This window comes from Macaca thibetana, chromosome 4 (genome assembly GCF_024542745.1).
Source record: "Macaca thibetana thibetana isolate TM-01 chromosome 4, ASM2454274v1, whole genome shotgun sequence".
NCBI lineage: Eukaryota > Metazoa > Chordata > Mammalia > Primates > Cercopithecidae > Macaca > Macaca thibetana.
Window position 1 is genome coordinate 26,997,448 of NC_065581.1, and position 23,872 is coordinate 27,021,319.

The 23,872-nt window shown below is 43.0% G+C and overlaps 3 non-coding genes across 3 annotated transcripts; 2 read left to right on the plus strand and 1 right to left on the minus strand.

Moving 5' to 3' along the window:
- Positions 1-1,432: 1,432 nt before the first annotated feature.
- TRNAR-ACG (transfer RNA arginine (anticodon ACG)) lies at positions 1,433-1,505 on the minus strand. The gene has a single exon. It is a non-coding gene; the product is annotated as a tRNA-Arg (tRNA).
- Positions 1,506-2,915: 1,410 nt separating this feature from the next.
- TRNAR-ACG (transfer RNA arginine (anticodon ACG)) lies at positions 2,916-2,988 on the plus strand. Its single transcript has one exon. It is a non-coding gene; the product is annotated as a tRNA-Arg (tRNA).
- A 19,588-nt stretch (positions 2,989-22,576) lies between these two features.
- Positions 22,577-22,659, plus strand: TRNAL-UAA (transfer RNA leucine (anticodon UAA)). Its single transcript has one exon. It is a non-coding gene; the product is annotated as a tRNA-Leu (tRNA).
- The last annotated feature ends 1,213 nt before the right edge of the window (positions 22,660-23,872 follow it).

The following is a 23,872-nucleotide window of genomic DNA, read 5'->3' on the forward strand; positions in this document are numbered from 1 at the left end:
TGGTTCTTTTGTTATGATTCTTTGGAGAATGAGATGGAAAACATATGATGTATACCCCAAGAATGTATTTTATTCCATTTTCTTTTTCATTATCTCAAAATTTAAAAGTATTTGGGTCTCTGACTACTGTTCCACACGAAACATCAGTATCCAACACAAGTATGTTTTTAAAAAATGAAATTATTTAATGAATGAACAGATGAACCGACTGCATAAATTAATGAAACTTTCACAAGTGCAATAGACACAATGGGGCGCTGGCTCACGCTTATTATCCCAGCACTTTGGGAGGCCGAGGCAGGTGGATCACCTGAGGCCAGAAGTTCGAAACCTGCCTGGCCAACATGGTGAAACCCCGTTTCTGCTAAAAATACAAAAATTAGCCGGGAATGGTGGCCCGCGCCTGTAATCCCAGCTACTCGGGAGGCTGAGGTGGAAGAATCACTTGAACCCGGGAGGTGGAGGTTGCAGTGAGCTGAGATGGCGCCACTGCACTCCAGCCTGGGAGACAGTGCCAGAGTGTGTCTCAAGAAAAAAAAAAAAAAAAGCAATTTCCGAAGAGACTTAAGGTCTCTCAAATTTCAGTTTGATGCTTAACGTTAAACCAAACTTAAAGTTTAGGATTGTGCTGTGCAGCAGTACGGTGCAAGGTGAAGAGCCAAATCAAATCAATTTTCTTCCAAAGGACTTTAAGAACCTGTTTCTGTCTTTTTTTGAGACGGAGTCTTGCTCTGTCGCCCAGGCTGGAGTGCAGTGGCGTGATCTCGGCTCACTGCAAACTCAGTCTCCCGGGTTCACGCCATTCTCCTGCCTCAGTCTCCCAATTATCTGGGACTACAGGCGCCCGCCACCACGCTGGGCTAATTTTTTGTATTTTTTAGTAGAGACGGGGTTTTACCGTGTTAGCCAGGATGGTCTCGATCTCCTAACCTCGTGATACACTTGCCTCGACCTCCCCAAGTGCTGGGATTACAGGCGTGAGCCACCACGCCCGGCCCTGTTTCTGTCTTTAATTAGAAAACGGAGACCCGGGAGACGGAGGTTGTGGTGAGCCGAGATCACCCCATTGCACTCCAGCCTGGTCATCAAGAGCGAAACTCCATTTCAAAAAAAAAACAACAACAAAGGCCGGGCGCGGTGGCTCACGCCTGTAATCCCAGCACTTGGGAAGCCGAGGCAGGCAGATCACCTGAGGCCAGGAATTCGAGACCAGCCTGGCCAAAATGGTGAAACCCCGTCTCTACTTAAAATACAAAAATTATCCGAGCGTGGTGGAAGGCGCCGGTAATCCCAGCTACTCGGGAGGCTGAGGCAAGAGAATTGCTTGAACCCTGGAGGCGGAAGTTGCAGTGAGCCGAAATTGCGCCATTGCACTACACAGCCTGGGAGACAGACCTAAACTTCGTCTGGCAGGGGGAAAAGAAGCAGTTTCCGAGCCAGCCAGGAGTCGAACCTAGAATCTTCTGATCCGTAGTCAGACGCGTTATCCATTGCGCCACTGGCCCGTCGACAGAAGCCTGTCGATTATCTGTTCTTCATTAGGATCCCTAAGAAAATAGTTGATTTGCAATACAACCAGGCACACATTGAACAAGACTGCGGATTCTGGCAAAGTGCGATTTTCTTTGTGGTCAATTTAAACAAGTTTCACTCCCTTCAGATAGTTATATTTATAAAGAAATTTTCTGCTTTGGAACATCATGTACGTAATAGAGTTACTGTCGTTCACATTTTTTTAATTGATGTGCCTGCTTCTTTCTTTTCTTTTCTTTTCGGTTTTTTTTTTTTTTTTTCTTTAGAGACGGAGTCTCCTTCTGTCACTTAGGCTGGAGTGCAGTGGCACGATCTCGGCTCACTGCAATCTCCGCCTCCCCGGTTCAAGCGATTCTCCTGCCTCAGCCTCTCGAGGAGCTGGGATCACAGGCGCGCGCCACCACGCCAGGTTAATTTTTTGTGTTTTTAGTAGAGACAGGGTTTCACCATGTTGGCCAGGCTGGTGTCGAACTCCTGACCTCAAGTGATCAACCTGCCTCTGCCTCCCAAAGTGTTGGGATGACAGGTGTAAGCCACGGCACTCGGCCTGGGAAATGTTTCTTAATGTCTTTTCTGTTGCATAAAGTATGAAATTATTTCCTCTGTAACGATTCTTTGGTTGTGTTTCTTTTGTTATGATTCTTTGGAGAATGAAATGGAAAACATACGATGTATAACTCAGTAAAGTATTCCATTTTCTTTTTCATTATCTCAAAATTTAAAAGTATTTGCATCTCTGACTACTGTTCCACACGAAGCATCGGTATCCAACACAAGTATGTTTTTAAAAAATGAAATTATTTAATGAATGAGCAGATGAACCGACTGCATAAATTAATGAAGCTTTCACAAGTACAATAGACACGCTTGTGATTCCCTCACTTTGGGAGGCCGAGGCGGGCGGATCACCCGAGGTCTGGAGCTGGAGACCAGCCTGGCCAATATGGTGAAACCCCATCTCTACTAAAAATACAAAAATTAACCGGGAGTGGTCGCGCGCGCCTGTAATCCCAACTACTCAACAGACTGAGGCAGGAGAATCGCTTGAAACAGGGAGGCGGGGGTTGCAGTGAGCCAAGATCGCGGCACTGCACCCCAGCCTGGGCGAGAGAACGAGTCTCCGTCTTATTTAAAAAAAAAAAAAAGAAGAAGAAGAAGAAGAAGAAGAAGAAGAAGAAGAAGAAGAAGAGAGAAGAGGAGGAGAAGAGAAGAGGAAGAGGAAGAGGAAGAGGAAGAGGACGAGGACGAGGACGAGGAAGGGGAAGGGGAAGGGGAAGGGGAAGGCGGTGGGGGAGGGGAAGGGGACGGAGCAAGAGCAGCCCACACATCAACAATAATCGACAGATGCAGACTGATGGGCCAGTAATCGCAGACGCAGCCGCGGGCCAGTGGCGCAATGGATAACGCGTCTGACTACGGATCAGAAGATTCTAGGTTCGACTCCTGGCTGGCTCGAGCGCTAATTTTGGCCTGTTTTTTTTTTTTTTTTTTTTGAGACGGAGTATCGCTCTGTCGCCCAGGCTGGAGCGCAGTGGCTGCATCTCGGCACTCTGCAACCTCTGCCTCTCGGGTTCAAGCAATTATCCTGCCTCAGCCTCCCAAATAGCTGGTACTACAGGCGGACGCCACCAGGCTCAGCCTGCTCAATTTTTTGTATTTTAGTAGAGACGGGGGTTTCACCGTGTTGCCCAGGCTGGTCGCAAACTCCCGCGCTCAGGCAATTCGCCCGCCTTGGCCTCTCAAAGCGCTGGGTCTACAGGCTTGACCCACCGCGTCCGGCCTGGAAATTGCATTTTTTAAAATCTCTCCCTTTTTTTCCCCCAACTGATACTGAGAAATGGGTTAGCTCAAAGAGATCCCTGGAAAGACAACTCAAAAAATTCAAACATTCGACGACAAAAAGAAATAAAGTTCTAGGTCAGGCGTGGTGGCTCACGTCTGTAATCCTAGCACTTTGAGAGGCCGAGGCAGGCGGATCACCTGAGGTCAGGAGTTCGAGATCAGACTGGCCAACACGGCTGTACTAAACATGGCTCTACTAAAAATACTAAAAGTAGCCATCTGCAATCCCAGCTACTCGTAAGGTTGAGGCAGGAGAATCGCTCGAATCCGGCAGGCGGAGGTTGTAGTTAGCCGAGATGGGGCCACTGCACGCCAGCCTGGGCTGTAGAGCAAGACACTGTCTCAAAATAAATAAAATAAAATAAAATAAAGTTACAATACGTGCTACAAAGTGAATGAACCTTGAACATATTATGCTAAGGAAAAGAAGCCAAACACGAAAAGCTACATATTGTATGATTCCATTTATAGGAAATCTCCAGAATAGACAAATATGTAAAGAGAGAAAGTGTGAATATTTGCCAGGGGCTGGAGAAAGGGGAATGAGTATAAAGTTTGTTTGGGGTGATGAGAATGGTTTGAAATTAGATAATGGTGATAGTTGCACACGTCTGTGAATACACTAAATAGTGAATTGTACACTTTCAAAAGTTGGATTTTATGTTATGTTAATTATATCTTAATTTTTAAAATCCAAATTAAAAAAAAGTATTGACCGACCAACTTTTCTTCTTTTCTTTTGAGTCTGGATCTCCCTTTGTCGCCCAGGCTGGAGTGCAGTGGCGCCATCTCGGCTCATTGCAACGTCCGCCTCCAGGTTTAGGTCATTCTTATGTCTCAGCCTCCGGAATAGCTGGGACTACAGGTGCCCGCCGCCAGCCCTGGCTAATTTTTGTGTTTTTAGGAGGGGCGCGGTGGCTCACGCCTATAATCCCAGCACTCTGGGAGGCCGAGGCGGGCGGATCACTTGAGGTCAGGAGTTTGAGACCGACCTGGCCAACATGGTGAAACCCCGTCTCTATTAAAAATACAAAAATTAGCCGAGCTTGGTAGTGGGCGCCGGTAATTCCAGCTACTCGGGAGGCTGAGGCGGGAGAATCGCTTGAACCTGGGAGGCGGAGGTTGCAGAGAGCCGAGATCGCACCCCTGCACTCCAGCTCGACCCCCAAGAGCGAAACCCGCCAAAACAAAACCAAAAACAAGGAAGAAGGAAGGAAAGAAGGAAGGAAGGAAGGAAGGAAGGAAGGAAGGAAGGAAGGAAGGAAGGAAGGAAGGAAGGAAGGAAGGAAGGAAAAAGAATTTTTAGTAGAGACGGGGTTTCGCCATGTTGGCCAGGTGAGTCTCGAACTCCTGAACTGAAGTGATCCGCCCGCCTCAGCCTCCCAAAGTGCCGGGATTACAGGCGTAAACTACCGCGACCGACCGACATTTTTCTTTCTTTTTTTTTTTTTTTACTTTTGTTTTGGTTTTTGTTGTTGTTGTTTTGTTTTGTGTTTTGTTTTGTTTTGTTTGAGACGGAGTGTTGCCCTGTTGCCCAGGCTGGAGTGCAGTAGCGCGATGTCGACTCACTGAAGCCTCTGCCTCCCGAGTTCCAGCGATTCTCCTGCCTCAGCCTCCTGGGTAGCTGGGATTACAGGAGCATGCCACCACGCCCGGCTTTTTTTTTTTTTTTTTTTTTTTGGTTGGGGGGATATATTTAGTAGAGATGGGGTTTCGCCATTTGGCCACACTGGTCTCGAACTCCTGACCTCAGGTGATTCGTCCGCCTCGGCCTCCCAAAGTGCTGAGATTACAGGCGTGAGCCGCCGCGCCCGACCACTTTTTTTACTATTTTAAACCAAGCATCTTTTTGTTTGTTTGTTTGCTTATTCTGTGCCTATGCTTACCCAGACAATTTCTTCATTGATTTTCCCCCGCCTTGGGCAGATTTCCACTCTTCAGACCCTTTCCTGCACAACTTTGTCCCTGAGCATAGGTCCTGGACGAAAAAGAAGGGACATCGCCTGGAGAAATATTGCATCAAGAAAGGCACGGCTGTGAAGAATAGATATCAGTGTCTCCCTTAGGCCCTCAGTTCGGCGATCTTGGTAATGCCCTGTCCCATGCCTGCGAACGCGATTCAACCTCGATCTCCCCGTCCCGCCCCATGATCGCACCAAGAAGAGCGTGCGAGCCTCCCTGCTACAGACTGACACTAAGAAACCAGATTTGAAAAGGATCACAGACAAACGTTAAACATGCAACAAGAGGGAGAGGGTGTAAGGAAGAGACATTCTTGGGGCGGTGTCTGATAAAACAGATGGTTGTCCTTTCCAGATGTTTCTGAATTTGATCCCCGACGCCTGGGGCATTGTGGAGGAACTTGCAAAGGAAATCAAGGTGTCGCAGGAAAGAGAACACGCACAAGCAAAAGACACCTTAATTTGTGGTATTCTCAATATTTATCTTACGGAAGTGTATCTACGATGGACAATGTGCGATGTGATGGGTGCTGGGAACTCAACGAACTCTCCACGCGCCTAGACCTCATTGGATCCACTTTCTCTTGGCTGTGAGCCGGTAAAAAAGCGGTGGGTGTGGGGGACGGTCCAAAGGATTCGGAGCTCGGTAAAATGCTACTCAAACTTTAGCGTGCTGGAGAATCCCTGAGAAGGAGTATTATACCCAGTTTTCTGGGACTTACCTCCGGTGATTCTAGGTCGATTCTTTGATGAGGCCCATTAATTTTTAACTGGGTGATGCCGAGCAGACTGTAAGCAGCACTGTATTCGTGCGTTTTCTTTTATCGTCCACTTTTTGCAACTAACACCAACAGAGAACTTCCACGGTAGAAGGCGAAAAATTGAGCGTCTACCAAGGGTGAGACTCACAGTCTTATATCGCTGGGCTTTAACCAACCGAGGTAATTCCCTTCTACTTTCAAGATTTTTATTTTTGTTTTCGTTTTTAATAAATTGTAGGTTTCGTCGCATTGTTTTGTTCTGTTCTGTGGTGGCTTCATAGAAAGACAATACCAACCTGGGCGTGGTGGTGTGACCCTGTAACTATACCCAGCTACTCAGGAGGCTGAGGCGGAAGGATCGCTTAAGGCCAGGAACTGAAGGCCAGCTTGGACAACAGAATGAGACCCTCGTCTCTAATCAAATAAATAAATTTTTTGAAAAAGACGTCTCCCCCTTAAACAAAATGTTCTCTTCTGAAATTGCATTCTCTTAATCTCCTGTCTTTTACTGGCACTGAGAAAAAAGTTGGCTGAAAGAGATCTCTGGAAAGACAACTAAAAAAAAACTCAAATAAAGAGTATTATTCGACCGGGTGTGATGGCTCACGCCTGTAATACCAGCACTTTGGGAGGCCGAGGCAGGTGGATCGCCTGAGGTCAGGAGTTCCAGACCAACCTGGCCAACATGGTGAAACCCAGTCTCTACTAACAATACAAAAATTAGCCTGGTGTAGTGGTGGCCACCTGTAATCCCAGCTACTTGGGAGACTGAGGCAGGAGAATCATTTGAACCTGGGAGGCGGAGGGTGCAGTGAGCCGAGATGGCCCCACTGCATTCCAGCCTGGGCGATGAGAGTGAAACTCCGTCTCAAAAAAAAAAAAAAGTATTACTCGACTATAAAAAGAAATGAAATTCTAATACAGGCTACAACATGAATGAACATTGAAAATATTATACTAAGGAAAAGAAGCCTTTGACCTTCGATATGTTAAGCACATTGGGCCCCCATCCCACTCTGCTGAAAAACTACAGAGATTGTATTTGAAGTTAAAATACTTTATTTTCCCCTGAGTATTCTAGAGCAGCACTGTCCGCAACAGCCGCTCACGCATATTTCAAAAACGTAGCACAAAAACAGAAAGAAAAAAGAAATCTCATATTTTCTTGATAACATGTTTAAATGATAATATGAGGAGTTAAAATATATTAGAAGTACCTGGGCGCAGTGGTATGCTCTTGTAATCCCAGCTATTCCAGAGGCTGTGGAAAGGGGTATTTCCTGAACCTAGGAGTTTGAGACCATCGCGGGCAATACAGCGAGCCCCCTTCTCTTAAAAAAAAAAAAAAAAAATTGAAATTAATTTCACTTGCTTAACTCTACTTTGTTATATTACTAGAAAACTTAAAATTACCCACTATATGATATTGTATATTAATTCTCACATCTTCTTGTGGTTATTGATGTGGTAACATCAGTAAAGTGCTATCAATTTACCAGGGGCACAGTCCCTTTGAGCAGACTCCAGACTCTATAATGCTGTCGTATTGCATTTGTTTTTCATCAATAAATACATATTTTCTTCTCTTAAACCAATTTCTTTTTTTTCTTTGTGTGTGTGTGTGTGTGTGTGAGAGAGAGAGAGAGAGAGAGAGAGAGAGAGAGAGAGAGAGAGAGAGACGGAGTCTTGCTCTGTTGCCTAGGCACTCCATGGTGAAATCTTAGCTCACTGCAACCTCCGCCTCCCAGGTTCAAGAAGTTCTCCTGCCTCAGCCTCCTGAGTAGCTGGGATTACAGGTGCCCGCCACCATGCCCAGTTAATTTTTGTGTTTTTTAGTAGAGATGGGGTTTCACCATGTTGATAAGGCTGGTCTCGAACTCCTGGCCTCATGTGATCCACTCGCCTCAGCTTCCCAAAGTGCTGGGATTACAGAAGTGAGCCACTGAGCCTGGCCTCTCTTACACCAATTTCTAGTGTGTAAAAACGGTAAACTCCTCATACTAAATTTCTTTTCCTGCTTTTCTTTTTTCATTCAAGAGAGCTGTATGGGTTGGCTAGTTAAAGAGCTTGCTTAGTAAACTGAAGATACTGGATTTCAGTTTGGTAGGGCTTTCTATAGGCTTTGTAAATTTTACAAGTGTAGCTCTATCTTTGTAGAATACAGTTTAAGGAATTTATTATTGATGACATCTGTGTTATTCATTTGTTATATGGTGTGGAAAACTAAAAAGCCTGAGGTCTAGTTCATCAATTTAGTTTTTGAGGGTGGCAAGAAGTCTTCAAGGAAAACAGGAGGAAAGACTGGATGGAATATGCTACATGATGGAAGCCATGTGAACAATCACTTCCTACATGGTGTGACTACAGCACTGTCAATTATTTATTGGGAACAAAAAAAACTTTAGAATTTTCAGGTCTGGTGCGGTGGCTCATGCCTGTAACCCCAGCACTTTGGGAGGCCGAGGCGGGTGGATCACTTGAGGTCAGGAGTTCGTGACTAGCCTGGCCAAAATGGTGAAACCCTGTCTCTACTAAAAATACAAAAATTAGCCAGGCGTGGTGGCAGGCGCCTGTAATCCCAAGCTACTCGGGAGGCTGAGGCAGGAGAATCACTTGAACCTGGGAGGCAGAGGTTGCAGTGAGCTGAGATGGCAGCCACTGCACTCCAGCCTGGGAGCAAGACTCTGTCTCCAAAAAAAAAAAATTAGTGTTTTCATCTGATGACAATGTCCTTGTCTATACAATAATACAATAAGATTATCAATGATTTCTTTTGCAATCATTGAATATTTTGTCTTTTATTTATGACTTTACCATTTGAGAACATGCAATAAGAACTCCAGTAGTTACTGGAAATCAACATTTTCAATTTTGTATGATCTCCACAATTTTTTTTTTTTTTAGACGGAGTTTCACTCTTGTTGCCCAGCCTGGAGTGCAATGGCACAAACTTAGCTCACCCGACCTCCACCTCCCGGGTTCAAGCGATTCTCCTGTCTCAGCCTCCCAAGTAGCTGGGATTACAGGCGCCCGCCACCATACCCAGTTAATTTTTTTTTTTCTGTTTTTAGTAGAGATGGGGTTTTGCCATGTTAGTCAGGCTAGTCTGGAACTCCTGTCCTCGGCTGATCCACCTACCTCGGTCTCTCAAAGTGCTAGGATTACAGGCGTGAGCCACCGCGCCCGTCTCCACTTTCTTTTCTCCACTTTCATGGAAGTCAATAGAATAGAGCTGGACACTGCAGAAGTTGAGAGGTCCGCAGGAGCTGCTGGAACCATAAAGCAAAACTCTCTTCCTCCTACAAAGTCTCTCCAGCACCCACAACTGACAAAATTCAGTGCCAGCTGGCACAAGAAAAAAAAAATTAAAGGGCCCAGATCCCATTTCAAAAAGCAGTCTAAAAGGATGAATTGCAGGTTGAGACGTAATAAAAGCAATCATTGGCACAGATGGCTCCATAATGAGTAGGGTCCCAGAGCAGTGCCCCCAAACAGTATCTTCCAACTCATAACACCTGAAAACTGCTAACTAGATACCATCAATTATGCACATTTAAATAGTGAGTGATCCACATATGTGCTCTTGTCTTTTTCTTCTGTTCTTTTTGGGTTTTTTGGTTTTTGTTTGTTTGTTTTTGAGAGACGGAGTCTTGCTCTGTCCCCCAGGCTGGAGTGCAGTGGCAGGATCTCGCCTCACTGCAATCTCCGTCTTTCTGATTCAAGTGATTCTCCTGCCTCAGCTTCCCAAGTGGCTGGGATTACAGGCACCTGCCACCACAGCCAGCTAATTTTTGTATTTTTTTTAGTAGAGACGGGATTTCACTATACGTTAGCCAGGCTGGTCTTGAAGTCCTGACCTCAGGTGATCGACCTGCCTCGGCCTCCCAAAGTGCTGGGATTACAGGGGTGAGTCATTGCACCCCACTTGTTCTTTTGTGTCTTTTTTGTTGTTGTTGTTTGTTGGTTTGTTTTGAGACAGAGTTTTGCTTGTCTTCCAGGCTGAAGTGCAATGGCGCAGTCTCGGCTCACTGCAACCTCCACATCCTGGGTTCAAGCAATTCTCCTGCCTCAGCCTCCCAAGTAGCTGCGATTACAGGTGCCCGCCACCAGGCCTGGCTAATTTTTGTATTTTTAGTAGAGATGGGGTTTCACTTTGTTGGCCAGGCTGGTGTAGAACTCCTGACCTCAAATGATCCGCCCGCCTCAGCATCCCAAAGTGCTGGGATTACAGGCATGAGCCACTGCACCCAGCCTCTTTTCAATGCACTTTAGGTATTTCTGGATGATTGGTTTATCCTCCCCTCCTCTAGTTCTCTTTTTTTTGGGCTAAGCCACATATATGTCCTTTAAAGTTGCCAATCTGACTGAACCTGAAACACCACATGCAGTTTTTGTATACTCTATCATCAAATACATTTACTTCTATTTAAATTATTTCCTATTAACATAATTTTGATTTCCAAAACCTCTTTTTTGGGTTTTTGTTTTTTTTTTTTTTTTTTTTTTTTTTTTTTCTGAGACAGAGATTCGCTCTTGTTGCCCAGGCTGGAGTGCAATGGCGCGATCTCGGCCCACTGCAACCTCTGCCTCCCCGATTCAAGCGATTCTCCTGCCTCGGCCTCCTGAGTAGCTGGGATTACAGTCATGTGCCACCATGCTGGGCTAATTTTGTATTTTTAGTAGAGACGGGGTTTCTCCATGTTGGTCAGGCTGGTCTCAAACTCCTGACCTCAGGTGATCCGCATGCCTCAGCCTCCCAAAGTGCTGGGATTACAGGTGTAAGCCACCGCGCCCATGCTTTTTTTTGGTTTTATGAAAGTTTTTCTTCATTGGATCCTAGTCCTTGTTATTGGATACAGTATTGTTTCTCTCCCTTCTGAAGATATTAGTGAGATATGATATAATATGATATATGGTGTAAAGTTTTTGCTGCAGTCTGTGTCCTTAAATTGTATTTTAAAAATCTCTCTTTGTATTCTTCCTCCCTCCCTCCATCTCTCTCTCTCCCTCACCTCTCTCTATATATATCTTTGGTGATCCTTGCACTATACACATTGTATTAGTTATCACTGCCATAACAAAGTACCACAGATCATGTGATTTAAACAACAGACATTTATTTTCTTACATTTCTGGAGGCTAGAGGTCAGAGATTATGGTGTCAACAAGATTTGTTTGTTTGTTTGTTTGTTTGTTTTATGCTTCTCTCCCTGGTTTGCAGATAGCCATCTCCTCCATGTCCTAACATCGTTTTCCTTCTGGGTGTGTCTGTGTCCTAATCTTTTCTTGCAAAGACATGTCATACTGGATTATGGCCAATTCTAAATACCTCATTCAAAGGCCCTATCTCCAAAGATAGTCACATTCTCAATTAGTAGGTATTAGGACTTCAACATATGAATTTGGTAGAGAGGGGAGGACACAAATTAATCTTTGATACATATATTTAAGAATAGGAGACTAAAATGCTGATTGAGGCTGGGCGTGGTGGCTCACGCCTGCAATCCCAACACTTGGGAGGCCAAAGTGGGGATATCACTTGAGGCCAGGAGTTTGAGACCAGCCTGGCCAACATGGAGAAATCCTGCCCCTACTAAAAATACAAAAAAAAAAAAAAAAAAAAAAAAAAAAAATTAGCCGGTTGTGGTGGCACGTGCCTGTAATCCCAGGTACTCAGGAAGCTGAGGCAGGAGAATTGCTTGAACACTGGGAGACGGAGGTTGCAGTGAGCTGAGATCCTGCCACTGCACTCCAGCCTGGGCGATAGAGTGAGACTCTGTCTCAAAAAAATTAAAATAAAATAAAATGCTGATTGAGAAGACAATGTAGTCATATTGTTCCTATCATTCCCACCAAACACAGTTAAAAACCCTGGACATCATGTATAAAACAAACATAGGAAGACTTCGAAAAATGGAGAGAAGGCAAACTAGCGGGAGACCTTTCAACCAGAGGAAAGAGACGGTGGTAAATTTTCTAATTTTTTTTTTTTTTAATTTCATGTATCCTGGACTGAGTGCGGAGAAGCCAACAACCCGTTAATACAGACAAAAAAGCCACAAGAAAGCCAGCTTTCTCTAACCAAATGACAAGGAAAAGAGCAGCCTAGCAAGACAGAAAACTTGTAGACAATAATTCTCTATTCCAACAGAACACTACAGAAAACGCTGAACTCCAATACCCCTACTCCCTCATTCCCCACCTGAAAGGCCCAGTCAGGAGCCCAAACTCTCACCTTTGACCAGCAGCTGAGGTGGTTTCAGAGAAGGCCAAGTGTGGAACTGAGATCTTTATCCTCATTTGGTAGTATCACTGTCCACCTTCACACCTGCTAACCCCGGCCTGATCAGAAGCTCAGAGCACTTGAGTGTGGTTCTTAAAAGGAAAAATAACTTTTGATTTACATGGCTGGAACACTGTGGTTGAGAGAAACCTCCACTGTCAGGGAATCAGTAAGGATCAGTAAGAGGGTTGAGCAGATTTCCAGAAATTAACTTCCAGTCAACTGGGAGATCATAGTCCTAAAAATGAATTGGAGACAAAATAAGGTAAAGTTCCATTACTTTGTAGGATGTTGTACACCTTTCAAATTTGTTAGTCCCCTCCAGGCTAGTGAGTGTCCATGTTACTCACTTAATAGAATCGTCTTCTAAATATTCTGCTATAAATTTCCTTCATATTCTGAAACTGAGCAAGGGGTTATATAACTCTAAATTTCCTCATTAAATTAAACGAGATCTATTTTCAATCTCCTGTTCACTACATGTACACAAACACCACCAATTCCTGAAATTTTGGGGGTTGGCTTTCACAAGGTAAGTTATATTCTTCTTTGGCTTTTCCCAATTCTGGCTTAAAGTGAAACTTTCCTTGTGTATCACACTAACCATCTGCTATTTAGTTTTCAGAATTTTGCTACTGCTTTCTCCTTTCCCATTATTGTCCTTCTGTACTTATGAACGGCTCTCTCTCCTTTTTTTCTTTCTTCCTTTTCTTCCTTCTTCTCTTTCTTCTCTCTCTGTCTCTGAATTTTTGGCTAGAAAAACATCAGATGCCTGTCTTCAATATGCCATTATTGTAAACAAGTCTATTACTAACTTACTATGATTCTTCATAATGCTTGATATTCAGAGGATTAGCAAAATAATACAGTAGACAATGAAGAGGATGCTATCCTTTATGCTCAGATTAAAATCCCAAAGGGACTCCAGCCTCTACCTAGAATGTAGAAAGTTGGAAAGAATATTGCTCCTAATCTAACAATGAAAAAGTCCAGATAGGCCAGGCATGGTGGCTCACGCCTGTAATCCAGCACTTTGGGAGGCTGAAGTGGGCAGATCACCTATCACCTGAGGTCAAGAGTTTGAGACCAGCTTGGCTAACATGGTGAAACCCTGTCTCTACTAAAAATACAAAAAAACTAGCCAGGCATGGTGGCGCACCCCTGTAATCCCAGCTAGTCAGGAGGCTGAGGCAGGAGAATTGCTTGAACTCGGGAGGTGGAAGTTGCAATGAGCCAAGATCGAGCCATTGCACTCCAGCTTGGGCAATAAGAGTGAAACTCCATTTCAAAAAAAAAAAAAAAAAAGAAAGAAAGAAAGAAAAAGAAAAGAAAAAAGAAAGAAAAAGTCCGGATAGTCTAGAAAAGCATAATTTTCCTTGAACCCATGAAAGAGTTGAGGTCTCAGAGCAACCACGTAGCCTGAAATCTATGGAAAAATAGGTGCTCCCAAGTAGAAATGGGAAATGAATACTGGCTCATTTATAGCAATAGGATGATGATGAGGCCTCCATGCAAGAGGTTAAGAAAAATTCAGCAAAAATTCAGTATTTTATGACTTGCTAAATTTAGTCTAAGTGTCTATGTCTGAGAAGGAAATTCTAGAACCCCTAGGATCAAGTACTCAAGAAGAGTTTTCACACTTTTGCAGGCTTCTCTTCACAATTCTCAAAGAACTACTGCCCTCCATGTTCCAGGAGAATTGGTTCCAGGACCCCCAAGAATACCAAAATCCACTGATGCTCAAGCCCCTTATATAAAATAACCTATGCACATCTTCCTGTATACTTTAAATCATCTCTAGATTATTTATAATACCAAATATAATGTAAATTCTATGTAAATAGTTGCTATACTTTTTGTTTGTTTGTTTACTGTTGCATTGTTTTTATTTTTTTCAAATATTTTTGATCCTTGGTTGGTTCAGTCTACAGATGTAGAACCCGTGCTCATAAGAAATGATGGAGCAGGGCTAGGGATCAGAGAAAGCCCCTTTCTTTTTTTTTTTTTTTTTTTTTTTTTGAGACGGAGTCTTGCTCTGTCACCCAGGCTGGAGTGCAGTGGCCGGATCTCAGCTCACTGCAAGCTCCGCCTCCCGGGTTTACACCATTCTCCTGCCTCAGCCTCCCGAGTAGCTGGGACTACAGGCGCCCGCCACCTCGCCCGGCTAGTTTTTTGTATTTTTTAGTAGAGACGGGGTTTCACCGTGTTAGCCAGGATGGTCTCCTGACCTTGTGATCCGCCCGTCTCGGCCTCCCAAAGTGCTGGGATTACAGGCGTGAGCCACCGCGCCCGGCAGAAAGCCCCTTTCAGTGGAACAGGGCTGACAGAGAGAATAGCCTGTCCCTAAAGAAAGCAAACTTAAACACTTAGGGAGTAGCAGCAAACATGGTTATATCCAGAGAGCAGAAAATTCACAGGAGCTGAAGAAAGTAAAAAAGAATGAAAATTTCTACTTTAAAGGAGTATTAGGTATAGAATATTAGAGAATGTCAACTTCTGGGAGCAGGCAGAATGACTAAGAAAGTCCAACCTCAGGGACCCTGATCACGGAGTCTGCCTGTCTCAGTCTGTTTTGGGTTGCTATAACAGAATACCTAAGCCTGTGTAATTTATAAAGAAAAGAGGCTTATTTGGCTCATGATTCTGGTGGCCAGAAGGTTCAACCACACGATCATCTCAACAGACGTAGGAAAACATTCAACAACTATTTATGATTTTTTAAAAAATTCAGTAAACTGGGAATAGAGAGGAGCTTCTTCAACTTGATAAAAAGCATCTGCAAAAAAAAAAAAAGTAATATCATACTTAATGGTGAAAGACTAAATGACTTCTCAATATAGGAAATGTCTGACAAGAATATCTGCTCTTACCACTCTTTTTTTTTTTTTTTTTTTTTTCTTTTGAGACGGAGTCTCCCTCTGTCGCCCAGGCTGGAGTGCAGTGGCATGATCTCGGCTCGCTGCAAACTCCGCCTCCCCGGTTCACGCCATTCTCCTGCCTCGGGTAGCTGGGACCACAGGCGCCCGCCACAGCGCCCAGCTAATTTTTTTGTATTTTTAGTAGATACGGGGTTTCACTGTGTTAAGCCAGGATGGTCTCGATCTCCTGACCTCGTGATCCACCCTTTTCGGCTTCCAAAGTGCTGCCATTACAGGCAGGAACCACCGCGCCTGGCCTCTTACCACTCTTATTCAACATTGTTCTAGAAGTCCTATTTAACGTAATTACACAAGACAAATAAATAAAAACACACAGTTTAGATTGTAAAGGAATAAATAAAACTCTTTCTAGTCATAGGCAACATGATTGTCTATAGAGAAAATGCAAAAGAATCTAAAATAAAAAATAAATATAACCCCAAATAAATATAAATAAATGTAACCTAAAAATAATAAAATAACTAAAATAGAATAATAAAAGAATATAGTAAGAGTGTGAGATAAAAGGTAAATAAATAAAAATCTATTGTATTTCTATGTACAGAGGTACCTCCACTTATGGTGGAGTTACATTCCAACGAACCTATTTCAAGTTACAGGCGCGGTGGCTCACGCCGTAATCCCAGCACTTTGGGAGGCCGAGGCGCGTGGATCACGAGGTCAGCAGATCGAGGCCATCCTAGCTAACACGGTGAAACCCCGTCTCTACTAAAAATACAAAAGAATTAGCCGGGCGTAGTCTCGGGCGCCTGTGGTCCCAGCTACTCGTGAGGCTGAGACAGGAGAATGGCTTGAACCCGGGAGGCGGGCAAGATCGCGCTACTGCACTCAAGCCTGGGCATAAAGCCAGTTTTATGATGGGATACCTCAGGGCTTGGTCCTTGGACTTCTTTCCTATATACACTCACTCATCTATTTTCATGGCATACATAAAGTTTATATGACTACCACTCATAAATTTGAATCTGCAATCTAGACCACTCCATTAAACTCCAGATTTGTGTATTCAAGTGATTCCTCAGCATTACACTTAAATGTTTTATGCTATACCAGTTAGCATGTCTAAAACAGGACTCTCATTTTTTTCTCGTAATAATCCTGCTGCACCCAGTCTTCTCTTTTTCAGTTAATGGCAACTACATCCTTTCATTTTTTCAGACCAAAAAAAAAAAAAAAAAAAAAACCTTCAGAGTTATCACCAATTCTATTATTCCACTCTTCACGTCCATGTTCTCTGAAATTCCTCTTGATTCCACCTTTAAAATATAACCAGACTCTGACTACTTCCCACCACCTCAACTGCCACCATACTGTTCAAGTCACAGTCATCTCTGATGAAAGGAACTTAACAGATCTCCTTAATTCCATTCTTTTCTCTCTACAAAATATTCTCCACTGAACTGTCGAAAGAGCTTTTAAAAACTTAAGTTACTGCACTAACTCCCCCTGCCCTCAACAGAAGAGTACTGCATCTCTTCCTATAGAAGGCCAACGCCAGCGGGGCGCAGTATCTCTTTTTTATTTTTATCTTTATTTTTATTTTTTTTTTTTGAGACAAAGTCTCCCTCAGTCGCCCAGGCTGGAGTGCAGTGGGATCTCGACTCACTGCAACCTCCACTTCTCAGGTTCAAGTGATTCTGCTGCTTCAGCACCAACAAGCACAGCTAATTTTTATATTTTTAGTAGAGATGTAATTTCACCATGTTGGCAGGGCTGGTCTCGAACATCTGACTAGAGATGATTAACCCGCCTAGGCCTCCCAAGTGCTGGGATTAGGTGCGTGAGCCACCACGCCCGGCCGAGGCATAGTATCTTTAATGGAACAGGTACTACGTGAACTCGAGTATCTGTTGAGGGCTGGGTGAGAGGGCTGGTTGAGAAAATCAGTCTTAGCTCTGCTCTTGTTATATTACTATTATTTTAATTGAAAGTTCTGACTGACAGGGCGCGGTGGCTCACGCCATAATCCCAGCACTTTGGGAGGCCAAGGCGGGCGGATCACCTGAGGTAGGGAGTTCAAGACCAGCCTGACCAACATGGAGAAACCCCACCTCTACTAAAACTACAAAATAGCTGGGCATGATGGCTCATACCTGTAATCCCAGCTACTAGGGAGGCTGAGGCAGGAGAATCGCTTGAAACAGGGAGGTGGAGGTTGTAGTGAGCCGAGATCGTGCCATTGCACTCCAGGCTGGGCAACAAGAGTGAAACTCCATCTCAAAAAAATATATATATACTATATATACATGTTTATATATGTATAAAATGTGTGTGTATACATAGACCCACACATATAAGTAAACAGATTCAGAATTTTACAAAGCAACTATAGGCCGGGCGCGCTGGCTCACGCCTGTAATCCCAGCACTTTGGGAGGCCGAGGCGGGTGGATCACGAGGTCAGGAGTTTGAGACCATCCTGGCCAACATGGTGAAACTCCGTCTCTACTAAAAATACAAAAATGAGTTGGGCGTCGTGGCGCGTACCCCTAATCCCAGCTACTCGGGAGGCTGAGGCAGGAGAATCGCTTGCACGAGGGAGTCAGAGGTTGCAGTGCACCGAGATCGCGCCATTGCACTCCAGCCTGGCGATAGAGTGAGACTCCGTCCCAAGAACAAAACTGCACACTGTTTCCGCCCAGTTTCGACCCAGGGACTTTTCGCGTGTTAGGTGAACGTGATAACCACTACACCACGGAAACTTACTTGGTGTGAGAGTGTTTCACCTTCAAATTAGTTATAATGAACTTTAAATTTATCTGTTCCTTCAGGGTATATCTTTGGCAGAGGGATAATATTTTCCCCTATACGTTCTAATTCTTAGAATCCATAGTTTAAAATCCGACAACTCGCAATCAAGCAAATGCTTCTCCCGAAGCTTCAATTCCTTCAGCAGCACAGGGCAGGGAAATAGGCAGTCCCTTGGGAAATTTTATTTCAATTCATTTTTTGTGGTATGTTCTATGCTCTCTGCTCTCATAAGACGCTCTAATGTTCATCTCCCCGATGACTGAAAATTAGGCAGGACATTAGTGCCCTTGAGTATTTTTTTCTTCATGCTAGCAGCCTGTCAGATTCATTCAAAGTCCCGCTTACTCCTAAATGAGACTCTTTCTTGAGGTTTGAAACGAAAGGCAGAGACAGTGTTCATGAAAAGGCGTATAACAAGAAATAAATAGCTTGGGTATGTATGGGGAAGTTTAAAATCAAGACAGAACAACTGTATTCATTAGAACCAGTTACCAATGAGCAAATATCTATATATTATACATGGTAATTGGTAATAAATATATATGTATTTACACATATGTATATATGTATATAGGTTTCTCACACTATGTATTTTTGCTGTTTTTTATATATATATATATATATATATATATATGAACATGAGGATAAGCTTCCTCATCCATAATTATCTCATCTTTAGCATAGTGAAAATTATCTAGGAGGCCAGATTTTATAAATCCTAAAGAAGTGATAAAGAGTTCTGCTAATTATGGTAAAAATTTTCATCAAAAGATAGCATATTTGATCATCCACTGCTATTTGATAGGAATTAAAACAAATTTCATGATGAAAAGGATATTTTGTTTGTTGTGTTCACTGCTTTATTCACAGCTACTTAACAGTCTCTGGCTTAGGACTTTTAGTAGAGAATTAATTAACATTCCTTTTGTGAATGAATGAATGAATAAATGAGAACAAGTAACAATCAATAGTTCCGTTTTGGATATCTAAACTTACCTTTTCTCAGTGTATTCTAATTGATGGGTCTTTCAGACTTGTGCCAGTTGAGATGCATATAGAATTGTTTAGCACTTAAAACACTCTCTTTACTTTATCTTGTAGTGAGACTATCCCTGGATTTTACTGTAGCCATTTTTTTTTCTAGCATTTGTACCTGTCATCAGCTATGATATTTTGTGTTAGTGTAGTGATTATCACTATGTGTTATATGCAGAAGATCATGGTTTTGCTCTGCAGGAGATGCAGAATAAACCAAGGACTGATCCCTTTATCCTGCTTTTTACATTTCTTAATAGAGAGACCAAAGAATTGTTTTACAGTTGTTACCATCTGGTTGCCTGTTCCAGCAGACTACAGGGTTCTGGGGGCTGGCTAACATTGCCTCATTTTTTTCCCGCCTCCATAAAGGGCCCTCTAAAAGCATTTTCTACAAAGCCCAAGTGCTTACAATTGCCAGACATTCAGAATACAGAATTAACAGCTGATTTCTGAGACTATCGTGGAAGCTGTGAAAATGTAGAAAGATGCCAGCTTCAGCCAACAAAGAGAAGGCCAGGGATTCAGATGGCCTGAGAAGGCCTTAAGTCCAGAACCCCAGGAATAGAAAATGCCCAGGATAGAAAGGCATTTGTGTCTTTCTAGGGGAGCTCATGTGGGTCTGGCTTTTAGCTCTATATTCTGAAAAGTTGGAGCGGTAAGGAAGGCAGAATAGTAGTAACTGAGCCAGCATTTGTCAGAATGTAGGAAGAGTGGTCAAAAAAATAGCAAGTAGCTTGCAAATGAAGTTCTGCCCTGGATGCGATATTTGTTCTTTCAACTTAACCTCAATAGATTGAAGTGGTGAAATGAGAGAAAGAAAATTTGATGTAAAGATTTATTTTCTAGACTCTTTGGTATTTGACCCCAATAAAATGATGGTTCTCTATCTCCATGCACTATTTTACCAATCCTTAGGATTCCATGGTGATAAAAAAACATAGTAAGTCACAGATAGACCTAGTTATAATGATGGCAAATTAAGCACAGCTTTTGTTTTCTCTTTATTCCAAACTACATTTATACAAAGCATTAAGGGTGTTTAAAGACATAAATGCACAGGGACGAAAAGATGAGAAAACGAAGAGCAGTAGCAAGTAGCAAGATTTTGAATGCCAGAGAGCAGAATGATTAGTGTTAATATAAGGGAAAATCTTTTGGTGTTAAGTATCTTTTTTAAAAAAATTACTTTTTAAGATTGGTACATGCGGCCACGCGCTATGGCTCACGCCTGTAATCCCAGCATTTTGGGAGGCCAAGGCAGGCAGATCACAAGGTCAGGAGTTCGAGACCAGCCTGGCCAACATGGTGAAACCTCATTTCTGAATTATGTGGGCATGGTGGCGTGTGCCTGTAATCCCAGCTACTCAGGAGGCTGAGGCAGGGGAATTGCTTGAACCAGGGAGGTGGAGGTTGCAGTGAGCCAAGATCACACCACTGCATTCCAGCCTGGGCAACAGAGCGAGACTCCATCTAAAAAAAAAAAAAAAGAAAGATTGGTACATGTACATATACTCCAGCACATCTCATAGTTGCATAATATTTAATATTATGTGTTTACCACACTTCACCTATCTACTGTTCAATGTTGGCTTCAAGGCTGAATCTGATTCTGGAAGAGGAAAAATAGTGAGACAATTAACATCCATATATGATATAATCTGTATCTTTGTGACATGAGGGGGAATATATACCTAGGAGCCGAATACCTAGGTCATTGGGTGAGACAATCTTAACTTGAGTAAAAAGTATTAGACTGCTTTCCAAAATGGCTGCATTAATATAAACGTCCATCAGCAGGATATGAGGGCTTCCGCATCCCCATTTCTGCAATAATGGACACATTAAGTTTTCTAATTCTTCCAGTCTAACGTAGGTTGAGTAATAACTTATTTTATCTTGCATTTTATAAATTAATAATATTAAGTATTTAAAATGTTAATCTTTTCGGGTTCTTCTTATCATGGGTTTGATGAGGACCCTGTCCCTACTCTTTACACATTTTTTTTTCTTTCTTTTTTTGAGACAGAGTCTCACTCTGTCACCCAGACTGGAGTGCAGTAGTGAGATCTCTGCTCACTGCAACCTCTGCCTCTTGGATTCAAGCAATTCTGCTGCCTCAGCCTCCCGAGTAGCTGAGACTACAGGCTCCCGCCACCACGCCCTGCTAATTTCTGTATTTTTAGTAGAGACGGGGTTTCCCCATATTGGCCAGGCTGGTTTCGAATTCCTGACCTTGTGACCCGCCAGCCTCGGTCTCCCAAAGTGCTAGGATTACAGGCGTGAGCCACCGCGCCTAGCTTCTTTACACATTTTCTATTGAGTCTGCTGTTTGATCTTGCTGATTTTAATGGCTTCTTACTATATCATGTAAATTATTTTCATTTGTAAACATTTCAAGTATCTTCTACTTTGGTTGTATTTGTCTATTTACTTTTCCATTGTGGCTTTCTTTGATTTGGGTGCAGCAGACTATATCAGTGTTTTGCTTTACTCTGTGTGTCTGTGTGTGTGTGTGTGTGTGTGTGTGTGTGTGTGTGTTTTGAGACGGAGTCTTGCTCTGTTGCTCAGGCTGGAGTGCAGTGGCACGATCTCGGCTCACTGCAACCTCCGCCTCCCAGGTTCAAGCGATTCTCTTGATTCTCCTGCCTCAGCCTCCCGAGTAGCTGGGGTTATAGGCACATGCCACCACCCCCGGCTAATTTTTGTATTTTTTAGTAGAGATGGGGTTTCGCCATGTTGACCAGACTGGTCTCGAGCTCTTGACCTCAGGTGATCCGCCCGCCTCGGCCTCCCAAAGTGCTGGAATTACAGGCGTGAGCCACCACGCTCGGCTTATTGTTTGTGTTTTTAGTTTTGTTTGTTCGTTTGTTTAATGTTCTTCTGTCCCCTAGATAATAATGCTATTTTTCTACATATGTTTCTATTATTTTTTATCAGTCATATGTAGGCATTTAAACTATCTTGATAAGTATATTTTACAAAATCCACAGATGATTATACTGTATAGTGCATGTTTTTAAAAAATCACAACAATAGAATAATTAAAAACTCTTCTGTATGTCAATGTATGGGAGACTCTTTTCTCCGACACGTTCTTTCCTGCACCCAGCAATCGCCTGAACCCGGGAGGCGGAGGTTGCTGAATCTTTAGAATTCAGCTCTGATCCCAGCATTGACAGGCGTGGATTTCCCTCAACATGCCTCATTTTAATGGAAGTCCAAGGAATCAGGGATGGTTCGTCTTTCCCCTAACACCTAGTATAGTGCCTGTCACAAATTAGTGATTAAGCATACTTTTGGAAATATATCTTTTCATTTGTTTATTTCCAAGCAATATTAGAAAGATTTATTAACTTTGTACACTCTTTTAAACATGGTCCTAGTTTTCACGGATATAACATTATTCATAGTCTTCCAGAAACTACAAATTCTAGCCTAGTAAACGTTGACAAGGACAGTATGGCTTATCACCGGGATGGCCGAGTGGTTAAGGCGTTGGACTTAAGATCCAATGGACGTATGTCCGCGTGGGTTCGAGCCCCACTCCCGGTAGGTAGGTGTTGGTGCATGTTTTGACGTTTGTGATTTCTGGCACAAAGTTGAAAGCTAGGTATGTTTACACAAAGAACTAGTATGACAACCTTCTCACTTTAAGTGTAATAAAAGCTTCAAAACATAACGAGGGTTATTAAACAATATTCTGCCCAACACAACATTTTTTTTTTAATCTTCAAAGAAATTGCTTCCTGAGCAGTATTAAGTAGGAGGCGCCTCTTCCCACAATTCCTATAGCCTAACAGCACAGTGTATTCAAGTCCTGAATACATTTCTATCACTGTGGGATGTATTCCAAGTACATTGACACGTCTGTAATCCTAGCACTTTGGGAGGCTGAGGCAAGCGGATCACTTGAGGTCAGGAGCTCAAGACCAGCCTGGCCAACATAGCGAAACCCTGTCTCTACTAATAATACAAAAATTAGCCGAGGATAGTGGCGGGCGCCTGTAATCCCAGCTACTCAGGAGGCTGAGGCAGGAGAATCGCTTAAACCCGGGAGTTGAAGGTTGCAGTGAGCCGAGATCACACCATTGCACTCCAGCCCGAGTGACAAGAGCGAAACTCCGTCTCAAAAAAAAAAAAAAAAAAAAAAAAAAAAAAAGGAATTGTGGGAAGAGGAGAGCCTAAGTGGATGTTCTGCCTAAAGAGACCTGAATTCTGCAGGCGATTCAGTTCCAAAAGAAAGGAAATTGTGAAATATTTTGCTTTTAGGTTCTCTTTGTCACTGAGGCAGGCAAAAGTGAATCCTACATGCACTGCTTCTTTTTGTTGCCAGAGAGCAGGACTCAGAGAAGCCCAACTCCACTAAGGTTAAGGCTCTGAATATTCCTTACAAAAATCAGACTCAGGTAGGAGAAATTATCCCAAATGCGAGCAAGATTGTCGAATGTAAATAGTCTTTCAGACTAGAAATGTTCAGCTAAGACATTATAGGAAAGCATCAATAAGTAAATAATGTACTTTTAAATTTACTTCAACGAGCAAGAGATAATTGGCCAACCTAAATCAATATTGAAAAGAAAATGAAAGGAAATGATCTTCAGTGTGGTTATAGTTTTATAAGAGAAAAATATGTGTAATCCGACTGCTGTATATACTTAGTGAGAGAACATCCTTGCATCTGATGACTGCAACCAATTGTTGTTTGAGTTCTGCTGTTTTTAGAATTCTCTCCTGTCCTTCTTCACAGTGATATTGGACCTTCATG